This window comes from Drosophila sulfurigaster, chromosome 2L (genome assembly GCF_023558435.1).
Source record: "Drosophila sulfurigaster albostrigata strain 15112-1811.04 chromosome 2L, ASM2355843v2, whole genome shotgun sequence".
Classification (NCBI taxonomy): domain Eukaryota; kingdom Metazoa; phylum Arthropoda; class Insecta; order Diptera; family Drosophilidae; genus Drosophila; species Drosophila sulfurigaster.
In genome coordinates, this window is record NC_084881.1 from 26,341,961 (window position 1) to 26,355,439 (window position 13,479).

General features: G+C 37.2%; 2 long non-coding RNA genes across 5 annotated transcripts in view; one reads left to right on the forward strand and one right to left on the reverse strand.

Moving 5' to 3' along the window:
• LOC133837600 (uncharacterized) overlaps positions 1–13,479 on the reverse strand; it is a 65,280-nt gene that overhangs the window by 1,624 nt on the left and 50,177 nt on the right. For 2 of the 4 annotated variants that reach the window (XR_009893833.1, XR_009893836.1), the window contains 2 exons: positions 1,807–1,945; positions 1,226–1,740 (listed from right to left, as the gene is read on the reverse strand). The exons of 1 other annotated variant lie outside the window; for it this stretch is intronic. This is a non-coding gene — a long non-coding RNA (uncharacterized LOC133837600). Of the gene's footprint in view, positions 1–1,225; positions 1,741–1,806; positions 1,946–13,479 lie in introns of those variants that run through there. One more of the 4 variants, XR_009893834.1, reaches the window with a different exon arrangement.
• On the forward strand, positions 2,316–2,733 carry LOC133848445 (uncharacterized). Its single transcript, XR_009895265.1, has 2 exons — positions 2,316–2,407; positions 2,478–2,733. It is a non-coding gene; the product is annotated as an uncharacterized LOC133848445 (long non-coding RNA).

A 13,479-nucleotide genomic window follows, 5' to 3' on the forward strand; every position in this document is an offset into this window, starting at 1 on the left:
GCTTGACACATTCGTAAGGATCCGACAGGATACGGGCGAGATATAAGCTATTTATTGTATACGAAAAAGTCCTTGTAACTCGGGTCCTTGAAGTCCTTTTGAAAATGTCAGTCGGTTTGTATTGACTAAAGCTATCTTTGTGCCAAAGGACATCCCGATCGTCCTTCAAATGGCCGAGATATAGTGGATTTTTGAAAATTTTGGCCATTTTCCTATGCCTACCCCTTAAAAAATTTCAGGCGATTTTTTTTAAGTGATTTTTAAAATCCAATAATGTCAATCGATAGTCCTGGTTCCCCTGATCACAAAAATAAATGTCCTTGCTAAATATTTAAGGATGTGGCAGTGATACGAAAAAAAAACTTTTATTTTAACTTTAACGGATTTGCTTTTTTGCGTTTATTTTGAAATTTCAAATTTGGGATTGTCGCTAAAAAAAAAATATAGCATACTTTAAGGGTGTGCTAAGAATCCTTTATCGAAAACAAGCTATATCTCGGCCATATCCTGCCACATTTTCAAAGGACAAATATTGCTAGGATCGTAAGGACCAAGTCTATCGATTGGCATCAAAAAAATATGGGGTCATCTAAGAATCCAACACTTGTAATTTTTCAGTCCGGGGGCCAAAGAAAACCGGCTGAAAGTACAAGTTCTAGGATAACTCAGTAACCGTAAGGACGATTCAGATGCAATTTGACTGGATGGTAGCTCTCATCAAAGGACTTTGTTTGACATATGACCCGCAAGGATCAGACAGGATATGACCAAGATATACGCACTTTCCTGTAAATAAAAAGGTCCTTTTATTTCGGGTCCTGTAAGGATATTCGTCCTTTTGAACATATTAATCAGTTTGTCTTTACAAGAGAAATCCTTGTGCCAAAGGACATACCGATCGTCCTTCAAATGGCCGATATATGGCGGATTTTATAATTTTTAACCAATTTTCCATGCCTACCCCTTAAAAAAATTTGAGGCAATTATTTTACGATTATCATAAAAATCCTTGAATGCCAATCAATAGTTCTGGTTTCTTGGATCACAAAAATATGTGTCCTTTCCAGATTCTTAAGGATTTCGTCGAGTTATGGCCAAAAAACGAATGACCTATATCGAAAGTAAGCTATATCACGGCCATATCCTGCCGCATTTTAAAAGGACATGTCTTGCTAGAATAGGATATTACAAATAAAACACAATTATGTTGTTTACTGTGTTGTTTATTAAATATATTTATATGCCAATAGCAATAACAGCGGATTGTTGCTGTTGCACTTTGCAATAATCGCAATTCACAGAGAGAAAATAAACATTAAAATCGATTTTAATAATTATTGGAACATTCAAGTCAAAAGAAGCATCAAAGTGGCTTCAAATGCAATGCTGAAACGACTTGAGCACATCGAATTTACAGTTGCATTATACAGTCACTCACACACACACACTCACACACACACGTACACTTGGCACACCCACACGCTCGCAGATGGCTTGCAAGTTGTGCCGGAAAAATCTCTCACATAATCATAAAATGACTTGGAAAAGGAAATTCTAGCGACAGATTTATGCACTCGAGAAAGCTTTTGCGCCGTTACATTTGCCACTCTTCGAACTGCAGCAGCAGCGACAGCACAACCTCCTTCTGTTGCTCAAAAGGATGCGAGTCCTGCAGATGGAGATGGAGACGAAGACTGCGACTGAGTCCTGTGCAACACTGGGAGCAGCGCCATTTGTACGCTAAAATGTGATGGCGGCGCAATCGCATGGATTTAGTTGCAATTATTTTTAATGTTGTTTACTTACACTTCAATTGATGATGCCAATAACTGTTTCAAAACTTTTGCTTCAAATCGATATACATGCTTATATACATATATATATAGTTCTGCAGTGTTGGTAATGTGCAAAATATCGTAAATGTAGGAGGTCGCATTCAATAAAACTGTTTCATAAGAAAGAGGAAATAAAAAGTTTTGTATTTTAGATCTACTAGAATTGAAACGGGAGTGTGTAAGTAAATTTAATGTAAATACTAAAATAAAAATAGAATACTAATAGGATGAGATCTACTAAAATTGAAATAAGAATAGGTAAGTATATATAATGAATATTCTATAATTAAAACAGAATACAGAAGAAAACAATTGCTGATGAGCAGTTGAATGCATATTTTTTAAGATAACCCCAGTGCGTTGACCTCAATATAAGCTGAGATTATTTGCAATGAGACTTGCGGCTGACAACAATTATTACATATATTTTAGAGTTATTCTTGAATGAAATGAGATCTGTCGGCTTCAGTTTACGTTTAATCATTGATACGCAAAGTTGAAGCGCAATGCCAACAATTCCGTTCCCGCTAATAATAATAATATTTGCTGTGCAAGCGATTCGTTGTGATTTGGTGAGCGGTACTATATTAATCAGTATTTAGTGAAATATTTCTAAAGTGCAAATATTGGCTTTTTTATTAGCAATGCGATGTGCCTGAGCAACTGGACAACACCTGCGGTACTTATTGCCTTCAAGTTGTGAAACCACTTTTAAGCCATGCGAAAGCTTCGCTTGAGAGGCCTGATGACAAAATTGATCAAGTACTAACAAAATTCGAGAGTATGGTAAAAAGGTTGGACAAAGTCGAGAGTATGGAAAAAAGGTTGGACAAAGTTGATCAAATACTGACAAAAATCGAAAGTGTTGAAAAACGGTTGGACAAAGTTGATCAAATAGTATCAAAAGTCGAGAGTATGGAAAAAAGGTTGGACGGTTACGAGCAGTATTTTCATGATCTTAAACTTCAGACTAAGATACTATTAGACTATCTTGGTTTTCGTAAAATTGACTACCATTATTATTATATTAGCACATCTAGGGAACCATTTTCTGAAGCAAAAAAAAAATGTAATCAATTCGGTGCAGATTTGGTTAGTTTTCAGTCGAGTAGTGAGCTCGAATTGGTCACAAAACATTTGACTGCTGAGCACTATTGGAGTGACCTCAAAGACGTGCATCACACTGGCAGTTTTTTGAGTACTACCCCTTACGTGTGGCCCAGTTTTAGATGGTGGGATGATGGGGAACCCAGTGGCGATGGTTTTTGCGTTGAATTAAAGTTAGTGGACAAGGTTTACCGTATGAATGATGTGGATTGTGAATACGCCCGCGAGTTTATTTGTGAGTTAAATTCATACTTTGTATCTTAATAATTATTTGATTATTAATATAGTTTTCCAAATAAAATACACAACATCGAATGTAGAGTAAAGATATTTAGAACTTAATGCGGTCTCGATTGTTATGCTAATTAATATACATATTATATAATATGGGCAAATTTACAATTGTAATGAATTTCAAAGAATTGAGAAATAAATAAAATCACTTATGAATATAAATAATATAAATAATAATAAACATTGAAAACTATTTTAATGATTATTGAAACATTCAAGTCAAAAGAAGCGAAATGGTCTAAAGCAATTGATAAATAAATGATATCATTTATGAATATTATTAATATTCATTAATTAATAAAGATTGTGAGGAGTAAATACTCACATAATGTATAGAAATCTTGATAACTGCATTCGTACATATTTTTCAGCATTCACAAGTTGCACTAAAATATTTGACGCTTGGGTAATGCAAGTATTCGGAAAGTATTCATAAATAATCCGCATGTTATTACCGCACGCATCAAACATTCTCAGTTTGCGTTGTCTGAGAACCTATTTTAGGCATTGTCAATTATCATTTCGCATGCCGAGTATGTCGTCTGACTCAAGTCGATCAAGAGGCAAGACAAAAAACAAAAAACTAATCAAACGTTGGCTCCCACTCTGAACACAAAAAAAAGAAGAACCAGATGAGTCTCCCCCCTCCCCTCGAGTGCGGTGCACAAGTGGCACGTGGAATGTGCCGAGTATGAAACATTCATTTGACGCATGCGACATGACACGTCAGTGTGTGTGTGTGTGTGTGTGTGTTTGTGTGTGTGGCAAGTTGGGAGCAGGCTGCGAGTGATGCGCGAATTGGATATTATTGTATATGGTTGTGCGTGACGTTGCATCGTATGGATGAAAATCGTGATGGAAGCGCGTCGAGCATAACAAGAAAGAACTGAGCAGAGAGAGAGAGAGAGAGAGAGAGAGAGAGAGTGAGCATCAACATCAGAATTGGCATCGGAATCACATCGCATCAATGCCACCGCTGTCTAAGCTCACTCTGCTAGCCACTCAGTGTGGAGGCTTTTTGCCATCTGCTGCTATTTTTTTTTGGCAAATGCCATTCACACGTAGCGCGCATTCATGTCCTACTCACAGGACAACAGGCTCCTTTTAAGGAATATAAAGAAAGAAAGAAAGAAAGAGAGGAAGAGAGAGCCAAGCAAAGCTGTTGCAAAATGGTGCACAGCATGAAATTCACATTCACTAACTAGTAGACTCGATTATTATATATGTACCTATAAAAACAAAGAGCAGCTCATCACAAGCAGCTGATTAGCGAGACAGCGAGAGAGTTCAAAATGGGGTCAGAGAGAAGCAAAAGCAGCTGATAAGCTCTCATATATTCCATTCATAGTATTTTGTTTAAAGAAATTACTCATCACAGAGTGTTGTTTATAGTATTTGGCTAGACTATAAAACACCCTATATATGGTTGCAGCATTATTTGAATAATTTTAAAAATAAGTGAATGTTATTCTATAGCTCTATATAATCATTTTAGTTGCTTAATGTCCCAATAGCAAGATATTATAGAAGCAATGGAATAGAAAGAGAATAATTGATAGAAAAATACGAAAAAACGTCTCTAAACCCCTGAATTTCTTGAGGCACTCATCATATAATTTGTATTATCTAAAAAATAAAAGGTTTTTAATCGAATTATATTTGTCAGTTGGTCATAAACATATTGATATTTGTAATTTGATTATTCTCAACTGACAACTATAATTTAAATGACTTCAAAAGATCTCGTTAGTCAAATAATAAATAATGTGTGTATTAGAGCGTTAAGCATATTATAAAGCATTTTATATTCTTATCATTGATTGACTTCCAAGCATGCCTAATCATAGCTTTCTACTAAAAAATATCCCTCAATTATGTTTGAATTGCTAAATAACTATTACCTGAAACGGAGAATTCAACAGAAAGAATATTCAGGGTTTATAGTGTTATAATGTTCTACTCTTTTTTCTCTCCCTCGAACACTCTTTGTTCTCTTTCTAAATTGAATAAAGAGATACCCTGTTGCTTTGCCTCGCAGTTGCTTACTCGATTAGCATATACCCTAGCTGGCAAATGATTTGAGCTGCGTGCACTCTAACAACAATTTTGGCAGAGTGTGAGCGGCAGGAGGCACGAAGCGTGCTTGTTGCAGACGCAGTTGGGGCAACGCAAGGCGAAGGCAACACAACGCATTGGTCGCATCACATCCCACAAACATAAACAAGGCAAAGTTATGAATGGAGCTTATGTCGTGGGCAAGCCAAGCAAAACGGTCTCCGCAGCCGAGACAAACTTTCGTGCAATTCGGAAATGATTTGTGCAGTTCGTGCAACAGCAACAGCAGTGGCAGCGACAGCGGCAGAGGCAACGAGTGCCAGGACTGCTGATAAACCTTGTCCTGGCGCATAGACGTGGCAGCATCGTCTTGGCTCTACATCGTGCTTGTTTCGCACCTGTCTGGGCCAGGCCAAAAACAGAAGCAGCAGCAACAGCAACGCAATCATCTCGCCAGCCGAGCCATAAATAGAAAGCGAGTCAAGAGACCCTGCGGCATCATTGCCAATGGAAAATATGGCAATGCGCTGTCGGTAATTTGCGCAAATTATGTGCAGCCGCCTCAGTCGCAGTCGCATTCGACGTCGCAGTTGACGCTGCTGTTGCCATCGGTTCAATCTTTGGAATGTTTGCACGTGCTAATGGCCAACAGGGAGCTGAGGTCGAACCTGAAGCTGAAGCTGCTGGCAACCAAAATCGCCAACATCAACACAACGTGCATGGCTCTCTCCTTCTCCTTCCCTTTCCCTTTCTTCTCTCTGGTCTAGCATTGAAATGGAAACTCCTCAAACTGAACTCAACTGAACTGAAATCTCGGCGTGCCAGTTTCTTTTTTTTCCTCTTTTTGCCGGCTGCTAACCATTAGCATTGCGATGGAATTTACGCTTCACACACGTGTCTCGGCGCCAATGGATATTGACACGATTCCGTCATCATCAAGTGCCAGCTGCCGGACTGAAGTCAAGTGGCAACCAGAGTAGAGGAGGAGGAGGAGGAGGAGAGGAGGGAATGAGTGGAGTTCATGTGTGTTTCAAGTCAATGTGTAGAAGCAGCTTTCTATCGGCTTATTTGCCAAAATGTTGCGCCTAAAATGAAACTGTGATTTGCTCTCTTTGTATTGTATTCACTGCTCAATGCAAAAGCAGTTTCCAAAATAATGTACTTCAATTTACATTGTTAATTCTTTTCAACATAAGACTGATAAAGTAGACATTTGCATGACTCATGTGCGAGACGCTTGATTCAAATTAGTTTAATTTAATGACACTAAGTACAATAGCAAAGTATCACATCAAAAGTTCATCTTTAATGTAATCAAATCACGAGTTTAAAGTTAACATTGTTGATAATGTATAATATTTTAGTGATAATAAATTCATATAAAAATGATTATAGAAAGAGATTATTCTGACTTGATGAAACTCAACAGCAAAGTATGAAATGAAACGCAAGTTCATCTTCAATGAATGCTGATTATATATAACATTTTAGTGATAACGAAATCAATATTATGTATAGGAAGAATCCCTAAGGAATTTGCTTGATTTATGTTAAAAACTCTAGAGATTATAGACAGAGATAACACTGACAAGCAAAATACAACATCAAATCAAGTTCATCTTCGATGACACATTACTGATTATATATAACATTTTATTATAACAACTTGAAGGAATTCCCAAAGAAATTAGCTTGATTCGTCATCATTACTCAAAAAATCAAATCTCAAATTATTTGCTTATCACTAGCTGAACTTTTGCACTCTCAAATCACAAGCTCTACGTTGACATTGTTGATTATGTACATATATAGTAACAATTTACTGATAAGGAAATCAATATTATGTTTAAAGGAATTCTCCAAGAATTAGCTTAATTCATCTTCAAAGCGCTTAAGATTAAGGAAATAGATAAGAGTGACTTCACGACACTAAAAGTCTAAGTCAAGCATTAAATCATTTGCTTATCTCAACCTTAACTTTTACACTGTATAATATTGAAATTATCAACGAAATACATATATTAGAGGAATTATTAAGAAAAATAAATGATTTAGATCTAATCAACTTAAGATTATAGAAAGAGATTAGATTGATGACACTAGACAAGAAAGTGTCAAATAAAAGTTCATCTGAAATGATTTGCTTATCGCAAGCTCAATATATAATATTGTGTGCTCTGTCTAATATTGAAACGATAAACAACAAATAAGAGAGGAATTGCTAAAGAAACGAACTGTTTCATATGTGAAAGACTTAAGATTATAGAAAAAGATGAAATGTTTTCTTCATGGTAATCAACAAAGTATTGTATTAAATAAGCTAGAGATTATTCTCAAAAGATGTTAAACAAACAAGCTCCATATAAAGCTTGTTGAATAGTGTTTGAAGAAAGGTGCAATTTTCTCATACCAAAGATTAAAATGTTTACTCTAATTTGAATTCACGTTATACTTATTTTTGTTTTGCTATAGTTACTATAACTATAATAAGCTTAGCATTTTAATGAAATTGCTAATTTCAGAAGCAAAGAACAGAATGTAACCCATATTAATCAACCATGTTGAAATATTAAAAACAACAATAGCAAGTTCTTTCACCCTTTAGTTTAAAAACACTTTCTATCTTCACAGACTTTTGAACATTGTCCTTAAAATAAACCTAGTAGGTTTATAAAAGAATTAGTTCAATTTATACGTCTAGGCGTTTCATGAACCTTATCCCCTAAAGAAGGAATAGTTGAGTATTAAATTACATCAGTTGCTGTTCCTAAAATGCGAATTTGAGAGTTTATAATCACAACTAAAATACGTTATTTATTATCAAGGGATAAGTGATTTTTTGAAGTTTGTAAGAACCTCTTTCCTATAACTATAATATGATAAAACCGAACTAAAAAAGCAAAGCTATTTACTTCTTTTCATTCCTTTTTGCTAAACCTCAAACTGCAATTTGAAGCGAAAGCAGACAAACAACTAAATCAACACGAGGGAGGAGGGCGGAGGGAGGAGTGAAGAGGTTGAGGTAAGGCTTAGTTTTATTGCCACAAGCGGCGCTATTTATGACACGTTTCCGTCAAAATATTCGCGATTTGTGAGCGACGTTTGCCAGCCATGGAAAAGCCACTTGACTCGCAACTCGCAACTTGAAGGGAGCCTCAAGTCTCAAGTCTCAAGTCATGAGGTTAAATCACACCTAGAGAGAGTGAGAAAGATAGGCAGTCAGACAATTGTGTGTGGAGTTGTAACCTGCAACCTGGAGCTGGAGCTGGAGCTGGAGCTGGACTTGCCACCCTCTGCAAATGGGGCAGGGCGACTTCAAAGGAAATGCCTATCGCTGTCAAGGACATAAATTGCACTGACAGCGCAAAAATGTAGCAAATGTTGCTTCGAAGGGTTTTCTCTCACTCCTCCTCACTCTTCCTATTTCGTCTCTCTTAGTCGCCGTAATGTATGCAACGAAATGCGATATTTTTTAGCAATTGCACAAAAGCTGAGAGCTGAGAGACATCAATAAAATAAATAACAATAATTCTGCAAAATGCCCATAAATCCAAGGGGCGACGTCATAACTTTCGTTTTTTATGACTGCAACTAGACAGACTGACGACTGACTGTTGCAAACTGGCAAACTGGGGTTGCACCTGCCCCACAAAAAAAGAGAGAGAGAGAGGAAGAGGAAGCGAACATACTCATGCCACAAACCCGAGCCACGTCAGTCAGCAATAAATAAATGCAAGCTGGCAGTCAGTTGGTCGTCACACTCACACAGGACACAGGACGCAGACCCCACGGCAAAAATTGCAGTTGAAATTATTGCATTTAAACAGGACATTATCACAGGACGAACGCGAGAGAGAGAGAGAGAGAGAGAGAGAGATAGCCATAGGAGGTAGATGGACATGTTGGAAAAATTGCAGCAGTTGCAGCTTTTTTCGCAATTGTTGTCCTTGCCTCAACGTCCTTTGCGTCCTGCGTCCTGCGCCCTGTGTCATTGTTGTTGCGACTCATAAATTAAGTCCTCATAACGGCAAAGTTATTGAAGTAATAAAATTTTACACTGACATTTGACAATCGATGCGTCGCCATCGCCCATCGTCATCGTCAGGATATCGCGAGGACATCGTGTCCGTGTCTGTGTCCGTGTCCCTGTCGCGCCTCAGAGTTGACGAAAAAAATAACAAGTATACGCAAAACAAAAAAGAAGCGAAACAACCGCACGATAATCAAATGGAAGTTGCACTCGATCGAACAGTCGCCATGTCAATTGGCATCGACTACGAAACAAAAAAACGACTTGACAATTATTGAAATAAATTTGGGGCATAAATGAAGTTCGATCTAGTTTATACAAATATTCAAATTTCAATAACACTTACTTGATGTGAATCAAATACGTAAAAAAAAATTTGAACTGATTTTATAAAATACTCTTTAGATCAATTTTAATTACTTTAAAGTATGTAAATATAAGTTCTTCCATAAAAAACTGACTTGATAATTTATTAAAGTAGATTTGAGGCATAAATAAAGTTCGATATTCAAATTTCATTCACATTTACTTGATGAGCATCAAATAGGTAAAATGGTTTACCTAATTTTGTAAAATATTCTCTGGCTTTATTTGAATTCCTTTAAAGTTAAACTTAATATAACTTCGTCTATGAAATATGCTCTAATTTAATTCTCTTTGGGAACTTCTAAAAATTACCATATTAACACCTCACTTTTTGTTTATAACAATCATTTTTGATTGAAATATCTGTTTTAATCTCAATATCTGTTAACTTTGTATGGATAAAGAAGTATAAATAATCGTTTCTTTGACCTTCAAACAAATGACGGCATCAAAAATAACTCGAGTGGAACTAATTTTGTTTTAAGGGAGTATATGGTAAAAAGGCAATTCACACAACGTCTATAACATAAAGACGCTAAGAGAACAGGTGGCTTAATGTGTAACCATAATGACTTAATTTATGCAAAAAGTCAAGAAGATCAATCCCTTAAAAAATAGCAATAGAGAAAGTAAGAGAAATAAATGGTCATATAACTAGAGAAAGCAAAGATTGGACGGTTTTGGATGATAGAAAAACAATGCCATTATAGAAAATTTCAGAAGAATCTATCCTGTTGGATGCCATCTTAGCTAATAGAGAGCTATTTAATACAAAATTATTATTTCTATACAAAATTATCTTGCTTTAGCTTATTTTGTTTTTCTAGTTACTTTTTTATGCTAGTTTTACATATCACGTTTTATGCGCTTCTATTTTATAGAACAGAATCCTATGATATTCGTTTATATAATACATCACTAAATCCCTAGATCGTTCTTGAGAATCAATGACTCAGGTGTAGATATATTAACAATCTTTTCTGCCTTGAATATAGATAGAATGAAGAGAAGAGGAAGCCCTGCTGACGATTCAATTTGCATTGCGTATGACGAGTCGAAGTTATTTTTTTAGAGGCACTTTATTTACCTTTCGGAATGGATTAAAAGTGGAGAACGAGAACGAGTGCGAGAGAGAGAGAGAGATAGATAGAGAGGGGTAGAAGAAGCAGAAGAGAGCACCCAGTATGGTCTTCCCATGTTGCTAGACATTTATTTACCGTAATTTACCCACACCGATGTCTAATTAAATTTACCGGCGATTAACCAACTTGCCGGCTAAACTCAAAACAGAAGCACACACACACACCAATACAGTGACACACCAACACACACACACAAGCGTGGAGAGCAACGAACCGGGGAGACGACAGTAATTCGTTTATAATGCGTAGGACATGTTGACAATGCCACAGGACATACGTAATGAGGAGGCAAATGGGGAATGCCGACGCACAAGCTTATGGCCCAGAGAGAGTGAGAGAGGGGAGAGAGGGAGTGTAGAAGGGGGAATGATGCGTGCATCAAAAGCGAAGAAACTTCCCCGGGTTTTGGCACAAAACTTGAAAGCAGCCCACAGCTCACGACTTTGACTGACGCAGCAGCAACAGAAGCAGCAGCAAGATGAGCTGCAGCTGCTAAGTGAGGGGGAGAGGGGGAGTGGGGGTTGGCTGGTCAGACGGGGGTTGGCCGCTGACAGTTTGGTGCTTTGACATCCGGGACGCTTCAAAGGTTCGCCGGGGTTTGACACATGTAAATGTGGTTGAAGTAATGACGAAATGGGCACTAGACACAACAACACAGAGAGAGAGAGAGAGAGAGAGAGATCGCTCTCTGTTCGTCCTTTCCCCGCGGCCCAAGCCTTTGACTTTCAATCGTCGCCCCGTCGCCTGTTGTTGATGTTTGCCCTCATTATTGTTGTTGTTGTTGCTGTTATTGCGGTTGACATCGTTTTGTTTGCCAAAAGGACGAACGCATAATATTGTTGTGGCTGGACTGAGGTAGTCTGTGGGAAAGGGGATGGTGAAGGGGGGGTTGCGGCAGGTGCTCTACGAGCATTTTGTCAGGGCCGCGCATAAACCCTTAAATCCGGCTTCCGGCTTCCCAACAACAACGTTGTCTCCTTGTCCTTGCGCTAATCCCTGATGTGTCTGTGACATTCGCACTGACAGTGACAACACTTTGATGGGCGATCCACAGTCACATCATAGACAGCGACATAGAACATAGCCAGAGGAGGAAGCAACGACAATGACAATGTGAATGACGCGACATTTTCATGCGACTTGCCCCCCAGGCTCAGTTCTAAGTTCTCTGACTCAGTCTCAGTCTCAGGTTGCGCTGCTTTTGGCTAGGCACAAAACAGATTACTCTCTGCTTATTACAATGAATGCCTTTTAAGTGGCATTGCGAGGCTCAATCATGGGGTTAATTCCGCGTGAACTCAATTAAAAATTTGTTTTCGTCCAGCTTTGAGTATTTACAAATGAATGACAAAATATTTTATGGGAGTTTTATTTTTACAAAATACTAAAAATGGGTTCAAGGCGCATATAGAAAAGATTTTAAGTAAGTGTGAACTGAAAGAACTTCAGCTAGAAAGGCCTAACTAAAAAATCATAATAATTTTAGAGAACTTCCCGAATAACCAGTCAAAACTTATTCTCTTTCAGCTTTGAGAACCCGCAAATATATAAGGAACTATTTGATGGGAGGTTTTTTTGTGGAAAGTTCTATAAATGGGTTCAAGGTACATATAAAAAGTTTTCTAAGTGGGTGTCAATTGCGAAAGAATTTAAATTCGAAAGGTTAAACTAAAAAATCACAATAATTAGTCAAAACTAAAATTAGTCCAGCTTTGAGTACTTGCAAATGAATGAGGAAAACTTTGACGAGAGTTTTATTTTTAAACAAAGTATTAAATATGGGTTCAAGTTGCATGAAGCAATTATTCTTAATAGGTGGCAATTGGGAAAGAATATAAAACTATGAGGATTGAATGAGGAAATATTTAATGGGAGCTTGTTTTATACAAAATACTAAAATAGAGAAATCAAATACTAATAGAGAAATCACTTTAAATAAGTGTTAATTGGTCAAGAATTTGAGTGTTCTAAAAATGATAGTTTCATAATCCATAAAAATATTTGATTTAAACAAATCAATTGATGTCGACAGAGTCTAAAATTCAAATTATTCAAGTAGTTAAATTTTTCTCTGAGCGTTTTTTTTTAGGAAAACTTCACACAAATTAAAATTTAATACAAAAATTAAATTATATTTAATATAAGAGTTGTTAGCTATGCATTCTAAAATTTTCTGTATATTTCTTTGGCTTCCTAATCAACTTCTTTCCCCCCTCAAAACAAATCAATCATAATATGGCAAGTTCATATCTCCCATTTGCAGTCCCTTCATTATGTTGCACTCAGAGTTTGACTCCATTAGAAACTCTTGCAACTGCAACTTGAAGACTATCCCACGCTTGAGTTTGGCTTGGCGACAAGTGAAAAGCCAAAGAGATTGTGAGCTTGGTAAATGTTTTCTAATCGCATTTGAGGGATCTTCAAAGTGAGTCGCGAGTTGAACGTTTTGTTGCTGCTGTCTGCTGTCTGGTGTCTGCTGCCTGCCGTGTGACGATTGCTTGCAACGTTTTGTTGCAGCGTGCAACTCGTGTGCTGCATCTTGTGTACAACAAACAGCAAACGTTTTGTCACCCGCATTTCTTGTGGCGCAACAAATTGCAAGATCTGCTTCAGCTTCAATGCGACGTAGGCGTTGCATTACACTGACAAC